At 36.0% G+C, this 21,830-nt stretch overlaps 1 long non-coding RNA gene across 4 annotated transcripts in view; it reads right to left on the minus strand.

Annotated features, from left to right (window-relative positions):
* LOC133271412 (uncharacterized) overlaps positions 1-21,830 on the minus strand; it is a 77,632-nt gene that overhangs the window by 39,592 nt on the left and 16,210 nt on the right. For all 4 annotated transcript variants that reach the window (XR_009744130.1, XR_009744128.1, XR_009744129.1 and 1 more), the window contains exon 2: positions 10,798-10,847. This is a non-coding gene — a long non-coding RNA (uncharacterized LOC133271412). The remainder of the gene's footprint in view (positions 1-10,797; positions 10,848-21,830) is intronic.

Consider the following 21,830-nt stretch of genomic DNA (forward strand, 5'->3'; position numbering starts at 1 on the left):
TTCGCTTGACACAAGAGCAGCATGAAGTGAAAATAATGAAGAAAGAGCAAGACCAAAGGAGAAATTATAAACTCAGATCAAAAGCAGACTAGAAAAGTCCAATTTAAAAACTGAAGCAAACAAAAAACCCCAGAAAATGAATGGCAAAAATATGCCTGAAAGGAAAATTAAATGTGTAGCTAGTGGTATTTCTCATTGCACTGAATTGGTGATAGATTTAAGTTTAAAACTTCCAGTAAGTTGGGTTTTTTGTAATTTTTTTTTTCTGTTGAAGGGGAGTATACGGGCTTTGAAGAAAGTGAGTAGTTGTGAATCAGCTGTATAAACCAGGGATTCAAGATGACAGTTACAACTAAGAACTGAGGACAATGAGTTACGTATGCTAAACTACAATTTGTGCTAAGCAGAAGCCTTATTTCTTGTTCAAACAGAGAACTTAATGATACTGGAATGTATCATGTTCAATAGCTCAAAACACAATTTCATTATGTTTGTTAGGGGATGGGAATTTTCAAAGTTCTAGCTTATAACTGAACAGTGATTCTGTAGCGATTTTGCAATATAAAATGAAATAAAGATTTGAGAACATTGGATGTTTAATTTTGCATAAAAAAATCTTGACCAGCATTTTTTTGTTTTTAAAAAGGTTAGACCCAGTGGTTTACTGTTTTCACGTTTTAATTCCATTGGGCATATTTATTATTACTTGTACTAAAAGAAAAGGAGAGAAAGATTAGCTGATGGCAAAAAAAAAAAAAAAAAGTATGACCCTCTAGCTGTGCCTGCCCCACCCCAAACCAGATCAAAAGAAGTGCCTCAGAATAGATCTAGTTTTAGAGAAGAAGTGGGAAAAAGATGACACACTAGTGACTGGGGTATGAGGAATCCCCTGGATATTTCATGCGTATCTATTTTTTTCACTTGTCACCACTGAGAGGCAGATCACCTAGGTGTGACTGCTTCTCTTTCCTGTGATGGCAACTTCCCAGTACTTTGAGAGAGAGAATGTCAGTTCTGTTCTGCCTGCAGTAGTGCTGCTACGAATACTATTTGGAAGAAAAGGAACTCTGAATTGTCTTCTGCTGTAACCAGCTCTCCACTACTCGCTGCTGCTTACCCCCATTGTTGAGCACTTGATCTGATTGTGTCTTTGGTTTAACTCATGCCATAGATGACTGAAACTAGAACAGTGAGAAAGCAGATACCAAAAGGAGGAGTTGGTGTTTTGGAGGGAGTGAGCATTTGCTAAACTGGGCTTGGGAATACTTGAAGAGCTGGAATACCAAGCTACAACAATAGAGAGTAAAGTTTCTTTTAGTGGCAAACTAAGGTGATAGCCCTGGTTCTGTGCACTAAGAAGGAAGAGCAAAGGAACATGCCTGAGCATTATGCATGTTAGTTGTAAGTTTAAGTGATGAGGTTTTTTTCTCTGCTGCTGTTTGCACTTGGCTTGTATTGTGACTGTCCTGTCTTCAAGATGGATGTGGCATGTTTTGTTTATGTTGAATGAGGCACCCATCATATTATAACATCTCAAACACTGTTTTTCTTCAGCCCTTGAAAGTCAAAACGTGGTAGCTTAGATAGCTGTAATGTATTAGTAATAAATGTGACATGAAAGAATTTTCTCATTTCGCAGTATTTATAGGAAAAACAATGTTTTATGTGTTCCACGTACCTCCTCCCATCTTCTTTTCCACTCCTAAGCACATCTAATGCATGAGAATTTTCTTCAGTTGTGCCCTCAGCTCTTTATTTCCAGTTAGAACTATTGGTCTTTTGTTAGTAGGTTTTTTCATATTTAGGTTGAGGGCCTTATAAAACCTCTTTGCATCCTGTATGAATGACACCACCCCGCTGTCATCAAACCTAGGTTATATCTGAGTTTTGGGAATCTTACTCCAGCCCTTTAAGGATGTTCTTTCTTCTCTGTCAGACACCTACATTTTACATCTAGGTTGTCCACGTATTATGTCTTTATTAGAAAATCTTTTGCCTTGAAAAATGCATTCTTGCCTTGCTCATTACCTAGTCAAAGTGCTACTCTACTGTAAATATCAGTTTCCAAACTTCTTTGGTATTTTCAATTTCCTCCTTCAGTTTAAAGCAATAAAGATAAGCTATCTGTCTTTATTTTTAAGGCCCATCAAGACTACTTCTACCTGATACTTCTCCTTCAGTATCAAGAGGTTGACTCTAGTTTTGATCAACATATGATACCAGCTTTCATCATTCAGTCATTAAATTATTAAACCACACTGGATATTTTTTCCTCAGCTGCCTCTCATATTAGTCGGCTTCTTCATAAACAAAACTGTTCACTATCTAACTATTTTCTTGTAAGTTTTATGTATGATGAAGCTTGAAACAATCTACCTAGATAGCAGTTATATTGCAGGCATATTAATGCCAATGCTTATCACGGTAGTACTGTGTCACTGCATTTATATTCTGCCGTAAGTTGTATGAGAAGTGGGTCAGGGTGAGTCTTTGTCAGGGTGAGTCCTCCAAAGGTTTATGGTAATACAAATAAATGATAATAAATACACACTGGATACTGCAATGTAGCTGTTGGATTCTGCTGTGCCTAATGTCACATCATATTTAATGCAGAAAGAAGGTGCTCCAGCTAGAGGCCTCACAAATGGAAGAAGTGAGTTGCCTTCTGAACTGTCAAACCCAAGTCAATAGCTGCTGGCATTGTGTCCTGAAGCATCCCTCTCTTCTCCACAGCAGTCAGAGCAGACTCTTCCTTCTAAAAGAAGGAACTAAATGCAAATATTACAGAGTTCTGAAGTGTCTGCAAAAGGTTAAAGGTCTCCTTATACTTCCATAGCATCCTTCTGGTCCTTAATGCATTCCCTTCCTGACACAGCATCTCTTGGTACAGAAATCTTGAATAACCACAAGCAGTTGTTCCAGCTATACCATTGGTCAAATGCTGTCTGATCTCTGTTGAGAAGGAACCTACGCTAGTTCTAATTTGATATCTTGGTACATTGCTGTCTTGTAGTGCTCTGTTTCCATTGTGTCTTCCATGTGTTAATGATTCTTCAGAAGAGTGGTAAGCATGAATTCCATAAGGAATGCCCCAGGTATGTCACCCTGTTTTTGGCAGTTGATCTGCATGTATCCCTTTTTTCAAAGGGATGCTGAAATGTCAGTTTATAAATTGTACAGAGATGATAGAATGCTTAGTGCCTAGCTGATACAGAGATGGTAGATTGGACTATGCAGACAAATGGCAATATATATACCAAAGACAATACAGTCAAATAAGTTAATTTTATCAGAATAAACCACAAAACATAATTACAAATGATTCTTTATCTGCATAGGAAAAGCCTAGTAAGAGCTCTGCAATAGTTGATGGAATGGAGACAGTGACTATGAAATGCTGTTGGGGACTGGAGAGGCTATTCAACCTGAAAGCTTGATCATAACAGAGTTCTTGGTTATCTATATATAGACTGGATAAACTTAACATTAGGCCACATTAGGCCATCATGCACAGGCTGTATTTTTAGGTATCATCAAGAACTACATTTTGAGCAAAGCAGGTAGAAAATTCAGAAGAGCCCGGAGAGCCCTGGATTTAGCCTAGATTAGCACACAAGAAGTGACTATAGAAGAGCCATTCAGTAGTGATATGCATCATACTCAAGTTTCTCATACTTGCAGAATTAAATAAATAACAATTAAGTACAGTATTGTTTAAAAAGGAATTATGAACATAACAATCCAAATAAATATTAAAAGTGACACGGGGACTTTGCATTCTGATTCCAGCCCAAATGAATATGAATTGTCCAACACAACTGAACAGTAATGGAAGTGACTAGAAATAAGCAGAGGTTTTTCAAAAAGTGAAATCCAAGCAAGCAAAGCAGAAAAGAGCACAGTTCTGGCAAGTTAAATGTAGAGCTATTATAAGACAGAACAGAAAGGTTTTGAAATGCAACAGGTTAACATCCTAAAAGCCAAAACTGATTTATTTTTCAAGTGTAAATGTTGCTAGTGGTGGGGAGTAATATTTTATGACAAAGCCATTGCAGAAAGAAACAAATGAACTCTTTGCACTGACAAGGCTTATTACAGGGAGATTAAGAACATGGCCACATGAAAGCTGTTCTTTACAGGGAATATTTCAGATTTGAAATATCAATAAAAGATTTTTTTAACAAATTGATTAAATAAATATGAACAGTTTGCCAAATTACATGTTGTTCGTTCAGTAGTCCTAGAGAAATTAAGAAATGAAATTGGCAAGCCATGAACTGTGTTGTATAGTCAAACAAGTTAGCATTCATAACAGAGGAATGGAAAGTAACAAATGTGACACTAGTTTTAAAAAGGGGTCTAGGGATGATTGTGGACTAATGGACCAAGTCTGACTACCATGAAAGACAAAATGCCAGTGAATGTGATAAAGAATATAATTATTAGAGACATGAATAGGTGTAGTAGGCAGCCATGATCTTTGCTTTTGTACAAGGTAGTTTTGTCTTAGAGCTTTGCTATTTTTTTGAAGAAGACAACAGATACACAGGAAAGGGTGACACAAAAGTTTTAAGAAAGCTCCATAACCAAAGACTGTTACCAAAATGAAGTATTGAGTTACTTGAAATTATTTGTGGATTAGTAAATTGTTACAAAATGAGGAACAATATAGAAACTAATGGGCAGTTTTAACAATGCCTCCTCACAGAGATTTCCACTGGCACCTTTGCCGGTCTACCTGTTCCTAAATGGTCTGAAAAAGTGCAGCAATAAAGATTGCCAATGATAAAAGGAAAATATTCAGTTGGAGTCGGACCTAATGTTGACCCTGAAGAGCTGCAGAAGGATCTCACAGCAGGACCTGTGGTGATCTAGGAGCCAGGGTTGTCACAAAGGTCAGATATCATTGACCCTGCTGTTCAGTCGTATCTATCAGCAGAGAGAGGCAGTGGCTGTTGGATTACAGGAGCTATCACCCCGTAGCTGTGAGCTCAGCAGGCTGTGACCAGTACTGCCACTCAAGATGGCAGGGATTTGTAGCTGTTCTTTCTAACCACAGCAGGGGCTGCAAGCTAAAGATTCTTTCTCCCCATTTCTCAGGATTTCACAGCCCTGAAGAACAAGGGTGGAATATCACCATTAAACTGAAAGGTGGTACTTGGCTGCTGTGAGATGCCAGGTCTCAATCCATCTCACTGGTGTTTGCATGGATTTTTAGCAGCTCCTGCTAATTTCCTAAAATTACTCTGAATGTATTTGATGCTATCAAAAAGTGGCTAGCAAATGGTATTTGAGACAGAGAAGTGGCACAGGCATAACGGTCAGTTTTGAACTTTGATGAGAACTGTACGTGATATAGAAAAGGTTGACTAAGAGATATGGCATCGCTCTTCTGCAGGGACAGGAAATGGATCAGGATTCCTCAGTTTGGAGTAATGTTGACTGAGGAGTAAGTGACATGAGAAAGGTCTCTAAAACTATGGATACATGTGTTTAATAGAGAACTGTAACTCCCTGTTTCTCATAATAGAATAATAAGGGGCCTTTGGCCACTGTTTTATTTAATTCAGGGATCTTTAAGATGACAAAAGGCTGTTTAGCACCAGTTTTATCTGCCATAGTTTTGTGGATAGATCTTTTCAAGTGCACAAAACCCAACCTGGTCTTGAAAACTCCACTTGACCTGAACCAGCTCTGGCCAAAATCCAACCTGTGCAGAATTACTGCTTTTCTGTAAATAAAAGGTAGTATTCCTCAGTGATAAGTGATAACTTTTCAGTCATTAATCAAATGTAAAATGCTCTGCAGGTATTTTTCTATCCTCAGCTTCTGTTTGTTCTTTTTCTGGCAGTGGCAATATTATAGATGGGCAGATAGATCAATTTCACTTCTGTTGTTTGCAGAAATGTGGGCAATGAAGAATGCCAGTTTGCTACTACTTCAGAAGGCTAAACACAGTAGTAGGCCATAAAATTAATCCCAGGAAGAACCAGATAAAGAAGTAGAAATGTTTCACACAGCAACCAGAAGGTCTGGAGGGAGGGATGGAGTAGAAGACATACATCATTGTGCCTTTGAAACAGCTGGAATGGTTTCCAAGCTGTGGCCCACAAACCCCTGGTGGACTACAAGGCTGTGGTAAGTTGAACAGCTGCTTGCCTAAACCATAGCTAACAGTGTTTTAAATAGTGTTTCCAGTTAAAAGCTTGATCAGATGGGTGTGTGATACGTTTTGAAAAATGCTAAGGGCTGGTAACGATCTGTTGTTCCAGAAATATGGGAACCACTGTTCTGGAGTGTGTGAAAAGGTAAAGAGCACCCCCTGCTTTCTTAGCTTTAGATAGGTTGCATGGCTCTCCACCAGCAACAGCAAGAGGTTCCCAGAAAGGAGCCGGAAGAGCAGTCTGGTAGCATTAACACTTCTGTCCCCACCAGGCCCTCCCCAGAAACAGGATTGTGGGGTTATCAATCATTTTGTTGTTCTTAAGTATCACTAAAAGTATTTGCTACACCTACTTTTTATATTCATAAATACTCATGCATAGTGGTTTCAGTTTTGTGAGGAGTATAGTTTTTCAAGTCTTAGGTCCTCTGCAGGTAAAGATTAAACTTGTCAACTCCACTAGTTTAAAACATATATGTCTTTGAATTAATACCTGGTTTCTTATCACCAGAAAAAGAGATTTTTACATTTTCTGTTCTGTCATTATTAACATAAACTTTCCTTTCAAGTATTAGCATGTCTAATTACAATATCTGTTTATTATTTTTAAATGAAATCCCAATTCTGTTTGACCAACTTCTTTTATTTTATGTCAGCTCCCTGAATGGTAATTTTATGTTGTAGAAATCTTCTTTATCCTCATATCAGGCCTCTTACTACTTTTTTTTCTTAGTGAAACTTTTCCAAACTCATATAGTATTTCTATTATCAGTGCTTTTTCTTGCTCTTGACATAGGTTACTTCCCATTGTCTTGAGTACAATGCAAGCACATCCATAACTAAATTGTGAAGATTTTGTCTTTTCCAGCATTCTGCACTTCTTTATGTTAGGAATTATGATGATGTCAAATTAGAGAAATGCCAAATTATAAGCCTAATTCAAATGGTATAAATATGTTTATCTTGAAACCAGTTTGTCTAATCTAATAGTACTGTAGTGTATTTTATGGAATTCAAACAAAATACTGGAAACAAATGTTACTGGCAATAGTGCTTTAAAAGGAACTAAAGAAAGTTGGCAGGCTCTGTGTAAACTTTTTGTTCTGTGTTTCTTACGTGTTTTGATACATATGGAAAATGTAATGGAAAACATTTGCGGATGTTTTTATGTTATCTTGCTGAATACCTGTTGCTAACTTGTATGATTCTGAAATTGTCTTTGCTCAGGCTTAAGCTGCTAGCAGAATATGAGATGGAGGGGAATCTTTGCCTTGTATCAGAAAAGACCATGTAACGGAGGAGAGAGTGCCTTCTGCTGTAGTAAGGAAAAAGGTTATTTCTTGTGTCATTTGCAAGTGACAGGAGGGAGAGATTCATGTGCCTATGCAAGGCACATGCATAGAGAAGCAGTGATGGGTGTATAGGTAGGAGAGAGATGAGTGTGTTGTGAATGAAGAATTCAGGAGTCAGAACAGAGTTTCTGTAAGAGCTGGAGAGGTCACAATTGGATAAACATATTAGGGTTAGTTGGAAGTCACTTAACAACATAACATGGCTAAAGCTCTCTAGCTGAATCTAGCTCATGCTATACTTGCCCTAGCTACACCCTTCCCTGTGTCTTCCGGAACCCCAGCTTCTTCTCCAGTTCCTGCACATGACCCTTTTAATTGGAAAACCTACTTTCCTGTTTACTGTGTGAACAGTTACACACAAAAGTACAAATGGTCCCAGAAATCCCCCCCATCTAAAGCCTCTCTTCTGTTCCACTACATTTTTTTCTGTCTCTAGCCTATGGGTTCTCCACGGCACGTGCAGGCAGACAAATGAATCACAGAATAGAATCACAGAACCATTTAGGTTGGAAAGGCCTCTTAAGATCATCAAGGCCAACCACAAACCTAACACTACCAAGTGCACCACTAAACCATGTTCCAAAATGCCACATTTACACGTCTTTTCAACACTCTGGGCAGCCTGGTTCGATGCTTGACAACCCTTTTGATGAAGACATTCTTCCTTATATCCAATCTAAACCTCCCCTGGCAAAACTTGAGGCCGTTTTCTGTTGTCCTGCCATTTACTACTTGGGAGAAGAGACTGACACCTACTTCACTACAATGTCCTTTCAAATAGTTGTAGAGAGCAGTAAGGTGTCCCCTGAACCTCCTTTTCTCCATGCTAAACAACGCCAGTCCTCTCAGCCACTTCACCAACTCTGTTGCCTGTCTTTGGACCTGCTCCAGCACCTCAATATATCTCTCGTAGTGAAGGGCCCAAAACTGAACAAAGTATTTGAGGTGCCGCCTCATGAGTGCTGAGGTAAAAGGGATTCGAGTGCGATGCTGTGAAAGTGCTGGGTGCAAAATGTCTCTCCTTTCCAATATACACTTTGCATATTCTCCAAGGGGAACACGTCCTGTCATTTGAAATCTGCTGATCATAGGTGAACTGGTATTTTCTTTTCTTTTTTTTTTTTTTTTTCTTTTTTTACCCTTTCTGTGTAGTACTCATTAGAATGTGTTTTTTTCCAGATGATGATGAATTATTTTGGATAATGCTTGTCTTGCTAAACAGCAGAAAGAAAGCTCAGATTTCTAAAGCATGGTCCCTTTGATTTGCCTTTTTCTGTGATCTGTGACCTTCCTAAAAATAAATTAACTAATCAGTGGGTGATTGCACCTACTGGTGATAAGTTGAATCACCAGTTGAATCACTGGACGATTGCTTTGCTTTATTATTATTTTGCACTCCCTTAGAAGTTGTTCACAAAGACTAAAGAGTCGGCAGAAAGACTGAAAGCCAGTGTCTTAGGGCAACCCTAAATGCAAGGGTGTTTTTTTTAATGCAGCATTTTTATTTTTTATTTTTTGCCACAGAGCTTTTCATAAGCCTTAAGCTTTTATTTAAGCTTTCCTTCTTAATACATGATTGCATACTTATGTCCTTGACTAAACTCAGCTAGGCAGAAGCATCATTTCTGTAAAAGTTTCAGATCCAGTTATTAATTAGTAAGTCTCTCAGCATCTAACAATACAGACAGGTTAGGCAGCAAAATCACCATAAGAGTAATAAAATAAAGCATACTTCATTTGTTAGAGGGTGCATTTTAATGGTAAACTATTTTGGTGCTTCCTTCTTAGGCAGATTTTTACAGTGGATATAGAGATCCCTCTTTCAGTTAGTCAATGTTGATCCCTAAAAACTGACTCTACTCTTTTTTTCTTGTCATATATCATTTTATCTTTCAAGATCGCAGGAGTTCTTGATTCCTGAGAGGTAATGCCTTGAAGTTTTGCCACTATCCTCTACAAAGTAACTTATACTAGGCTGACTTTCTGTTATCATGTCAGTAAAACATCAAATGTTGATACTATGTGTGAAACAACATCTGATATAATGGCTATTAAGTTACTTGGAAAAAAATCTTGTGAAGATGGATTCTGTGTTTAGAAGAGCTGGCATCTAAAAATGTATGTCATGGATACAAGTAATAAATGTTGTTTATGAACTGCTACAGGAGAAAAAAATATTTACATTTATATACAATATGCTAGGCTTAACTTTAACTATTTTTATCTCCTAAATATCTTATCACAAGCTGGTTGTAAAGTATTTAAAGACATGAATCATTTCATTTGTTGAAGCATTCAGTGCATCACTTAAAATGGCTACTAAAGGAGAAAAGTGTACGTGGGCTTCTCATAACAGCTAAGCATAAAGTATCAGAGATAATAATATACTTCCAAATTGGTAAAAATCATGTTTTGCTGTATGAGCAGAGCTCTTCACAGAATGGTGATCTCATTCTAAGATTACAGTTATCTAAATATGTTTTCATTGCTAAACTTTATTCTGGTGATTTTATATCATTGTTGAAAATGAGAGAACACAAAAATTTAAAATTCAAGTCACTGATCTTCAGCCATTCTAAAAACTTCAGGACTTGGTATTTCACCCCAGGATTGGATCCATAGCCCTTTTAAATTTGGGAATTTCAGAAATTGTGCAGGTGGGTAGGAAAAAGCAGATGTGAAAGGAAGAAACTTAAACAGAGAAGAGGAAATTCTTTTCCTTTGCAGAAGGAAGGGAAAGATGAAAAACAATGTAACGAGCATAGGAGAAATAACAGGGTGAGAAGGGAAGAGTCAGGTAAGTATTTACATTAGTAGTTTGTGTTTAGTACTCAGACATGTATCATCCTTTATGCTTGCATGGAAAACAGTCTGAGACTTCACCTTTCTGACATAACTGCTCTGCTGAGCTGTATTTTACTCTCTGTGCATTTTTGCTTCTAAAGAAGGCTTTAAATTGACACTCAGAGCTAATCTGAGTCACAAAATGCATTGAAAAAGAGGACTACCCAATGTTAGCTCTTAAAAACCCTACTGTTGGACATCAAAAAATCAAAGCCAGTTTTTTACATATATTTCTGTTAATTCTATTCAGTACGATTTGGGGCAGGGCACTGGCAGGTATGCTGGCAGTAACCCTTAAGAGTGGCAAAATTTGCATGCAAAACTTAATTGTAATAATGCTGAAATTGAAAATCAAAACTGTTAACCATTATTCTACAGAACTAGGTAAAGTCAATTAATTTATCAGCAAATACAGCTGTAAAACAATGGATTACTTACATCAGCTTTCATTACAGGTTAGACATCAGTGTGTGGATTTTATCCATAAGCTGTAATAAGAGAAAATAAATTAGGAAATGGGAAAGAAATGTTTAAATTAAATAATTTGTTCATGTATGATACCCAGGAGTATATATGGTATTATAATGCAGTAACTGTTTAGGGAAATTATGTACTCTTAAAACTAAGCAAGTAATATTTACATAGTAACTATAACTGGTCTTCATGAATTACCATGCTAAAAACTTGTTTTTAAATACAGAGATAGGGACCTCCTGTTTTCTTATATTCACTTGGTGAATATAAGATGCCTTAACTTTCCACCTGAGCAACACTTCAAGGTAACTGAACCCTGAGCCAATGTAGAGCAGAGTAGTATCCCCTCTAAAGCTGCCCCATTTCTATCCTCATTCTGGGGACTGAAAGAGTGAAAATGGGTAGAGCAAGGAGAGGCCTTATGGTGCCAATTCACAAATGAGGTAGTGTGTACTTTTTGGAAGGGGGTGTATGAATTTCTGCTAATAGAGAGATCTGCATAAGAATTAAGCTATAAATTGCTGTCTGATAGGGTTCCCTTTCCTGTCCAGTGTGCATCACTCACTGGGCAACAGTTTTTAAGAGCACCCAGTGAATATATGAATACTCAGAAACTGACATAGCTGTCCTCTTTATGGTCCCTCTAAAATGAAAATGAAATTAAATACAGATACAACTTTTTGAACTTCTAAACAGCGGCTTCGTGCCATACTTTATAATTAGACCTTGCTGTTTTGCGTTAGTGTTACACTATTTTGTTACATGACTCTGGAATTGTTTAGATTATGTAAATTCTTCAGTACAAAATCACATTTCAAGTGTGATATTTAGATTTTAGATTTTAAAGATGTCTTTAATTGCATTGTAACTGGCAACTCTGTGTTGTCCTCATGTAATAGGCAGTATCAGGATGACTGTATTCTGAAATAGTCATTAGTGGAAGACTATTGTACGCATAGGTCTCCAGTGAGGTATGAATTGCAGAGTCCCAGGATTATTTCTGTCAGACTTTTCATACTAACAAGGGAGTGCAGATTGTGAACTGTCCCTTTGGTGTATATTCCAGCCCCACATCAGTGCCCAGGATGAAAGCGTCCCTTTTCCATCCTCTTCTCTGGTTATTTAAGCTTTCGTATTGCAGTTCTGTAAGAGCAGAGTCTTGGTTTTGTGTCTGGGCTGGCAAGCTGGTGAAGGTGGTATGAACAGGTTGTCCCCATAGGCCTTCTCCATACTGAAGCTTCCTGAACAGAGACTGGGCTATTTATGGACTTTGAAACCAGCCCTTCACCCATGACTCTTGTATTTAATTATAGTTCTTTTAAAACAACCGTTATAAGTGTCAATGACCATGACAGAGGATTTCAGTGGATTTTTTTCACAACAGTATTTACTGTATTTAGTAACAAATTATTGCAATATCAGCAGTGCTATTGTAAGTATGAGTTAAATGTGATATTGCGTGTATCAGGTCTTAATGCTGGTAATAGAGAATCCTAGTGACGTTGAGCTTTAATTTTTACTTACAGCAGATAAAGTCCCAGGATTACCTAATTAGTCCTAATAGAAAAGCAAGCTTTCTTTTTTATGGGTCAGACTTAATTTTTGTGCTCAGTATAGTGAACATGAGTAATGTTCAGTAATAAAAAATATCTGCATATTATTCTATGCAGATGAAAGTCATTAGTAAATTTGCTTTGTTCAGAGTAAAGGAATTTGAAAATATATTGTTTCTCATATTATTTTAATACACATGTTGTTATCCATAGAATTAAGCTTAAATATATACTGCTAGGTTCACAAATACCTAGTGAACATCACAAAATTAATTACATTTCAAATACATGATTCAGAGTCTAAGATTCAGACCTTAGGATGGGATGAATCGCCCTCTGGAGGTGCCTGTTTCAGTCTACTGACTTCACAGGAATCCTATTTTGAATTGACTAGCTCAAACTAAAAGTTAAGAGTGGCATGTCACCTTAAGAGAGGAATAACAGAGCATTTCATACCATACTAGGTCTTCTCTGAAGAACTCTTTAAGAATGGCTGCCTTATTCCTCACCTTTTCTGTCAGTGTTCTTCTGTACTGTTTCTAAAATGAATAAGCACAATTGTTGCTATTTCCTGTGTATTTTGTTGTTTCCTGATCTTTTCAATTTGTTATCTTATATTTCCTTTTCTTTTTCTTTTTTTCTTTTTCCTGACTCTTTTTAGCTACCATTCCTTCTGAAGCTTTTCGCTTGCTACCTCTCTGACCATCCTGCCTTCCATGTTGAGAGTATTGTCCTAACTTCTGATATGGAAGATTGCTGAACCTTTCCTTTGATGCTGATACCCGTATTTTCTGTGAGAGATAGTACTGTAGTGAAGACATAGAAAAAGAAGAACATGGCACTCATGGAATTTTTAATGGTTTTGAATAGTAAAGAAGTATTGTTCTTCCATCTTCATATAAAATGTGCTGGTTTCCTAACGTACTTATAATTTAAAGGTGTTTGTAGAAATGTAAAATCAAATGTGAAGAATATAAAATCCGTATTAAAGACATTTAACAAAATATAGCATTAGTCTTTATTTTAAAAATTGAGTGCTACATGGCTCACAAAAAGTGAGATAGACTTACAAAGTTGTGTACTGGTAAAGTCTAACTTATTAAAATATGAAATTATTCTCTTCCTCCCTATGATAATATTTTCTTGATTTATACCTGTTAAAGTCCTCTCCTTCTCTTGAGTTCTGTGTCTTCTCCCTTTTTTTTTTTTTTTTGCTCCTTTTGTTAACCTAAATTTCCAGTTCCTTTCTGCACTGAACTCTCCTAACTTATGATTCAATACTGATCCATTTTTCTCTCATTTGTGCATCTGTTTGCCTAAAGTACTGCCTTAAGCATGACTGTATATATTCAAGAATATATTTACTTCTAGACACTGGATGGATCTGCTATTTTAGCACTTTCAGTAAACCAGATGAGAAACTTAACAATACAGTGACAGCATTCTAAGTTTTTTATGACACACATGCCTTCATAGAATCAGAGTACCTTGCCTCCTACATCAATGGAATAATAATAATTATGGATAGAGATAAACATTCCTGTAAAAATGTGGACTTAACGGTACTTGTTCAATATAGGAATGCTAACTTAAAAAGACCATCTGAATGAAAGCAAACATGTTGCAGTCATGAATAGTATGGCAGAAGGTTTTCGATTTTTTTGCAGATAAAGAGAAATGCTAATGGAAAGAATGCTTTGTATTGAAAGTAATATAAGCAGTTAAAGTAAAACAAAACAAAACAAAAACAAAAAATCTGAACCAACAAACCAAACCAAACCGAAACCCAAACAACTAAAATATTGACATCCATAAAGTCAGGAGAAATTCTGCACATCATGCTTTGTTATAGCAGAAATATTAAATAAAAGATAATGCTTACTGAAGAGTAGTTACCTACATATTAGCTATAGTAAATGTTCTATAGATAATCTGAATTCTTTGGATTGCAATAAAAGGAATTCCAAGTACATGATAAAACTTAAATAGTGAAGTTCAGAACTTTTCAATTTAGATGTGAAAAATACGATTCTGAGGACTCTTCTGATACCTACAGTAATTTGCAATAACAGTAATAATAGCAAGTTACTAGAAAATTATTTGAGGTGTGGCTGAGAATGTAATTTATAGTGCCTAAAAGTTTTTAACTAGTGTCGTTATGAGCAGGACTTTGCATAATTTTGAGCCTATTAAAAACCACCTTATTTGTCAGATTAATTTACTGAGTATGAGGATGACGTTACAGACAAGGATTAGAAAGCAGAGGAAATTTGGAATCTCTAAACCAGTTACACTGACGATGAGTGTGTTGCACGGTAGTAGCAGTAAGTTTTATGTTAGAATGAATCAACTGCAACTAATTTTGTAAAAATTATCTACATGAAAATGATCCATAACAAAAGAAGGAATATTAAAAACTATGTAAAACAAAAGTTAACTCACCACTGCTTTCTGAAGATGTGTCCTGTTGACTGTATAATAGAGTGCAGATCCTGAAATAGTCCCTTACTTAATACTTGTATTCATTTTATAGTAAAGTAGTTATGGAATAAGGTATTACTCAGAATGAGAAATAATAAAATTCTAACAATGCCATATTATTGTATGAAGGAAGTACATCAAACTGATTTGAATAAGCATAGTTCTAGAAAATTTGGTTTTGAGAGTACTGTATTGATATTGCTTGTTAGGTTAGAAAACTGTTGCTTGTTTAATAGGACTACTAATCTAAAAGTTGTTGTTTGAAGAGAACATTATTTTTACACTCAAGTTTGTATATGTTTGATTTGCAATTTTGGGGTGATAATGTCTTAGTTAAAACAATCAGTTTAAAGGTCTGTTTTTTTAAATATATGAAGAGCAGTGAGGAAAGCATAGCTGGAAATACTAACAAAACAGGAAAGATTTTTCAGCAAATGAGTAAGTGTAACCACAGGGAAACACTTGCAAGAGGAAAAGAAAGTTGAGTGAGTATTGCTACACTGAGATGTGAAAACATACTTCATCTATGAAGTCCTACTGGAAATAATAGTGACAAATTAGATCTTTCTTTTCAAAAACACAGCTTAGGTACATGTGGTCTTGAGAGGAAAAGCACCACTACAAATTCCATGAAATGTTCTTTGATCGCATTACAAACAAGTCTGGCTAAGACATAAATAGAATATAACTATCTGTTGCTTTATTACGAAGATAAGGTGAGGGAAGCATAATTTATAAAACAACCACCATGCTTGCAGGTTCTGCGATTCATGTGGCTGGCAAACACAGAAGTAATTTCACGAATGAAAAGAAGATGCAGAATCAATGAAGATTGTATTAAAGGTTTGTTTCATTCAACTTTGTTTAGGATTATGAGTATCTCCATGATTATGATATATATACACACATTATATGTATATTATACACCCACATATTGCTTTGTATATGAAAATAAACGTGAAAAGCTGTGAAAGAGGAATGTGAATTAAATGCGAGAAATCTGTCAAAATAAGCAGGATATTTTTGTAAGATAACTTCAAACCAGGAAAAATAATAAGAGTTAATTCACTCCTGGATCTGATAGCGATAAGGAAAAAAAAAAAGGTACTAGATCTAAAATAAAGAATGAACTTTTTGAACTAAAATAGTGACTTTCTGAATGTACAATACTTCCAGTTTAATAAAGTGACCAGAAAAAGGGTAAACATACTGTGAAAGTCACTGACAGAAATGTAGAGTTTGAAGAGTAGCAGCAGAAATCTGGTTCAGCAATAACACTGCAATAGAAGGGGAACAAGATTCCACTGTGAATAAATGTTTAGTGAAGTATGAAATAGGAGAAAAAAAAACAGAACTGGAAATGGGAACTTTAAGCTTGCCATTATGCAAGATAAAATTAAAAGGAAAGAAAGTTTAGAACATGTCATGCTATATGAGAGAGAGCCTAGTTATCTGCTTAGTATACTTTTGCTAAAATAGCCTGAAATAAGTGAAACTTTTAAGGAAACACTAGATATTTTTTTTTTCAAATGTGTTCAACTTCCAATTTTTCTCTTTCAATAGAGTAATACTGAGTAAAAGGAAATCTGAGACCACTGTTTACAAATCAGAGCAGTTACTTAAAAAGGTGGTTGAAGAGACAGCAAAGAAAAATGGTAATTGAAAGTATAGAAAAAATATCTGAAAATATTACAGGGTTCAGATTCTGTACCCCTATTCTGCCCAGTGGAGGTAACATGCGGTAGGCAAGATTCATTCCCCCTCAGAGGCTGAGAAATTGGGTAAACAGATTTAGTTCATTATTAAAATGCAGTTTGGGTCCCACCTATGTGGGCCTTCTTGTAGGATAAAAGCCTAAAATATAATGCATTTGTGTATGGTGTTTTACTCTGAGACTTCTGAGAAGGACCGGATGCTGAAGTGGGCACACTTCAATATAGTGACCTCATTGTGCATATGATGGGATAAGTGCTTACAGAGTATTTATACAGATTTCAAAAAGGGATATGCAATAGTATCTTGGGATTAACATAATGTCTGTATTACTTGGATAGGTTTCCAATATGTGATGTAATTACTACTAGGTTCCAGGTCAGATTTTGACCTAGTGAGGTCACCTGTTATTTTCACAATAATTTCTAATTTTACAGGTTGTAGAAAACTATGTGCAGGATGCACAAAAAGGGGAAATAAATTTACATTCATAGACTACTTTGTGATCTGGGATTAACTGCTTAAATCTCAAGACAGAAAATAAAAAGAAGAAAAGGGAAGAGAAAATCTGACAAGTCAGACAATGTTGGAACAGGATGCGTTAGCATTCAGTTGTATGTTGTCGCTTAAGTAACTCAGAAGTAAAAAGAGGAATAAAAACTCAAAAAACTCTGTGCAGATTCTGAAAGGGGATAGGCTCCTCTGGTGAGTGCTGAGGACATAAAGCACAGAAATAAATAAATTGGGCAAAATTTTAGGGTGCTATAGATCAAAGGAAAATGGCCAGAAGTTGAGAAAGAAGGTTGAAAGTAGGTGTTTGGAAACAGTTCTTAATAGGAAATTATTCTTAATGGAACATTGGGAAGCAAATAGACCATCATAACTATTCAACAATAAATTTGCCTGTAGATTAAGTATTTGGAGAAGCAGTCCTGCAGAAACACAGGCAGCTTTTCTGCAGAAACTGACTGGCTCTTCTGGCTTTACTGTATTGCCATCAACCGTATGTGCAACATAGTGGGGAATTAGGCTGGGAAATATCAATTCTGCAGTATGAATGTGCGATTCTGCACCTTTGGCTTGCTTTGGCTTCAGCAGAGTTATGTTCTTGTGAATAATAGAAATTGATTCTTAAAATAATTGAAGTTTCATTAATAAATCAAGAGAATATAATTTAAAAGCATAGGTAGAATTATATACACATAGATGGAGAAAAATATAAAGCACATCTGTCACATGTATTACATACAAAGCTGAAAAGTGTTCTTTCTTATAATGACCTTGTAATTTTGAAATGCAAATGCATTATATGAAATTATAATACTCTGATCCCCTCAAGCATAGTTTTAGAAGATGACATAAAACAACCAAACAACATGTTTGAAGTTATCCACTTTTCTCTGAATATATTACATATTTTAAACCTAATGTCTGAAGTGACAGAACTGGTAGTTCCTGTTTTGAGGAAAATAGTTTTAAGACTTCTGTGAAAAGAGATTCTGAAAAATGTTTTAGCAGATAGTGCAGGTACAACTGTCTGCTAGAGAAGTGTTCATATACTGCTTCTGTCCATTCTGAATATGTTCTGTTCCCGTCACTCCTGCTTAGATAATCACTTGTTGGGGTTTTGCCTGTCTGTATTTCTCAAGGAAATAGGGGACATAGGTTTTAGGAGCTGCTGGAAGCTAAGCTGGACTATATCAAGGAGGAGATGACTACATCAGAATTTTGTCTGAAGAGTAGAAGAATTGTAAAAAAGCTTTTCCAAAGATGGGGAATGGGTGGCTCTGAGCAGGAGTGTAATGCTGCTGTGAGCCCTTAAGCCTGTTTACTCATTTAGTATATTGAGAGCATACCTGGGTGTCATGGGATTTGGATGTTTTGCAGATGAATAAACTAGATTACAAAGAACAACTAGTAAATTTCAGGAATTCATTATGAAAGTACCCTATGAATAAACTATATGCATATTAAAAAGCAAAACCAAACCATAGAAACCACTTCTTAGAACTTTCATGTGTGACTATGGTATAGTTGCATAGCCTGTGCAAGCAAAGTAGAGCAAAGAAGCAGAAAAACTGGGCTAGATGTCATAAACTGCTGCCCAGGTTTTCACTTTTGGTTGTTTGGTTGTTTGGTTGGTTGGTTGTTCTTCTTTCCAAGGAAATAATTTGGAGATTCCTGCTATAAACTGTATCAGGTTAAAAAATGTCAGGAGACTCAATTCTCTAAAAGCAGGCATCTGGAACTAAATTTGAAGACAGATGGCCACTGCAGCCTTTAGAGCACTAATTCACCTGTTATTATCTTACATCCTTTGTTTTACTTTTCATGGTTCAGAATGTTTCTGCTTTATTCAGATAAAACTCATTGAAAACAATGCCGAACATGACATACTTCTACTATGAATGACAAATTGTGTAAACATCAAAAAGATTCTCCATAGTAGACTTCAACTAGCAATATCCTCCTACCTCAATTTGACCAGACATTATCTATTTTGAGACAATAGAGAGACTTTGAGTCAAATCTTCTTTCTGTTATGCTTGATTCTCAAAGAAAACTAGTTTTGCGCTTGCCTGATCATCCATCTATCTGTCTGCTTATGTGAGAGTATTATAATTCTTGTTCTAGCAGCTAAAATAAAAGTTATAGTATTACTAAGTAGGAAGTATACAAAATCCCTCTTCTATCCAGTCTGTTGCAGAATGGCTCCAAGAGCAAGGCCATGGAGCCTTAGAGGCCTTGTGCAAGCAAAGCAAGGTGTAGGCCTCACAGGTAACCGGATACGGGATGTGGGAGGAGAATGTGAAGGAAGCTGTGTAGAACTGACCAATACTGTTGTGACTGGTAGGCGTGGCTAAACACCACGCGGATATAAGCGAAGTGTGCCACAAATAAAGTAGAAGTTTGCTTATCACCCATATTGGGTTGGCGTGTCTTGCTTCTCCTCACCGCTTACACCAGTTCTTTGAAGAAAGAGAAAAATAATAACAAGTGATTTATTCTGCATTCAAGGAAAAGTAAATGTCATTACTGATTGCCAAAAAAAAGTTCTTGAAGAGATGGACAAATGTATTGTGTCTGAAGGGTCTGTGGGGCCTACTGCTCTTCAGTACCCCAAAATTCTAAATAACATTGAACCTACCTAGTTTAATAGATGAAGCAAAATCAAAGAATGCTCATGCAAAATAGCCAGAGTAAAAGTCAGTGAATAAAATTGTTGTATCTTTGTGTTAAAGTCTGGAAAAGGAAGGTTGTTTTCTGATAAAGGTGAATCCATAGGAGAGCACATGAATGAAAAGGGTTTTGGAAAGCAAGGTTTATAAGGCATGTTTCAAAAGAGTTGTATTGACTTAGTCCAGAGAAGAGAAGACTGAGAAAAATAATGTAACATTTGAAGTTTATTGTGAAGAAGACAGTCATCAATTGTCTTTTGTACCTACTTGTGGAAAGACAAGAAAAAATTATCTTTATTTACAGTGAAAAAGAACAGGTTACATATTTGGAAAAGGCTTCTAACTACAAGGACAGACTGGAACCAGACTATCAGGTGATGCTGGAGCATACTCCTCACTGGCAGTTTCAAACAGATTAGACAAAAAGTTTCTGTCATCCAGATGCTCTTACATCTATCCTCTTTCATAATGGTTGGCTCCACTCAATAAATAATCTGGAATATTAAGAAGTAATTTGAAGAATAAATTTGGAATGTGGAGGTGAAATTGGATAGTCTGAACAGATGATAAATCATCCAAAATGCAGGTATCATTCTTTTGTCAACATATGTTTTCTTGTATTTTGTATGCCTTTCTGTGTTTTAATTTTCACTTTTTTAAGTTCATATACGTATAATTTCCATTTGCAGATAGTCGATAAGGATTTTTTGCCTGTTCATGCAAGCAGTACTATTACTCTGCTTACACTATTTGATCCTCTGGGCAGGAAGCTGGTCTCAGCATTGTCAATACCCTTTCTCTTTGGCTTCTAATTCTATATAGCACATGTTCTTCAGGTATGTATAGCTTTGTAGATATACCGGAAATACTTTGCATTCAAAACACATGCAGTTTCTTTTAAGTCACACACAGATAACCAGAGTTTATTATTTGACAGAATAACTGAAAAGGTCTGATTCCTAAACAAAACCAGAACTTTCATGATGAATTTTACTTTCTGTGGTTAACAGCCTGTTTTTACTGTGATAAATAAAGACTGTTAGTAATAAAAATGAAACCTATGCTGTGATAATGGAACCCTCAAGTGAAATTGGTTAGTGATATTAGAAAGTATCACTTGTATTTCTGCTCCAAACCTCAAGGTATTTTATTTTTCTGTACTCAAAAACAATATTAAATAGCATTTGTGGTTCGTGTATGGTTACCAGCATTCATGGGCCTGATTAAAATGTGAATCATTTGTGTATATGCTTTTGTTAGAACATAGAATGAGTGACATAGGAGAGCAAGGAATGAAGATCATTTGGCTATTCTGAATACTGACAGAATACAGTCTATTCAGAATACTGGCTAGCATGTCTATTCTTTCTGAGAAATTCAGTTTGGAGGATATTGAGAAAACCGTTTATTACTGTGATAATCTGTTAGCTGCTTAAGGACTTACGTTTTCATATCAAACAATTATTAAAGTCTTCAAATTAAAGTGCTTATCTTCCAGTGTTTTTTCTTGTATTGGGTCTGTGCCAGGAAAGGCTGTGAACATTTGCAAATGGACATTTTATTGTATCTTCTTCCCTCAAATTGTATTAGAGGCATTTTGATTATTAGAAGCAGCTGTGTTAAAAATATGAATAGTGTATAGAGAGTCAAACAGCTTTCACTTGGTTAACCTCCCAGAGAGGAAGATCTGAGTAAAATAAGTAGCACCCCTTTGCTTTTGTAGCTGCTCTGTCTTGTTATCTTGATATAGAACCAAGGGGTTCCAGTATAACTTTTCTGTTTCATCATCTAGACTTATCTAGCTTTATGGGTTTTTTAAAGTAGGAGACACCTACTTACGCTATTTGAGAATTAACTTAGAAAGAGATCACTAAAGTCTTAAAACTTTTATAATACAAGCCAATCTGGAGAAAGATTGTTGTCAACTTGAATAGAATTATTCAAGACTATGAATCACATACCACTTTACCTTTATATTAATGCAGTGTATATAGAAGAAAAACAATATAGTCAGAGAAGCTTTTGAAGGAAAATGCCTAGCAAACAACTTCAGAATATTTAACTCACACTT

The sequence above is a fragment of the Pezoporus flaviventris genome, unplaced genomic scaffold (genome assembly GCF_033815535.1).
Source record: "Pezoporus flaviventris isolate CSIRO_AGI_PZ_B2104156 unplaced genomic scaffold, CSIRO_AGI_Pfla_v1 ptg000025l, whole genome shotgun sequence".
Taxonomy (NCBI): domain Eukaryota; kingdom Metazoa; phylum Chordata; class Aves; order Psittaciformes; family Psittacidae; genus Pezoporus; species Pezoporus flaviventris.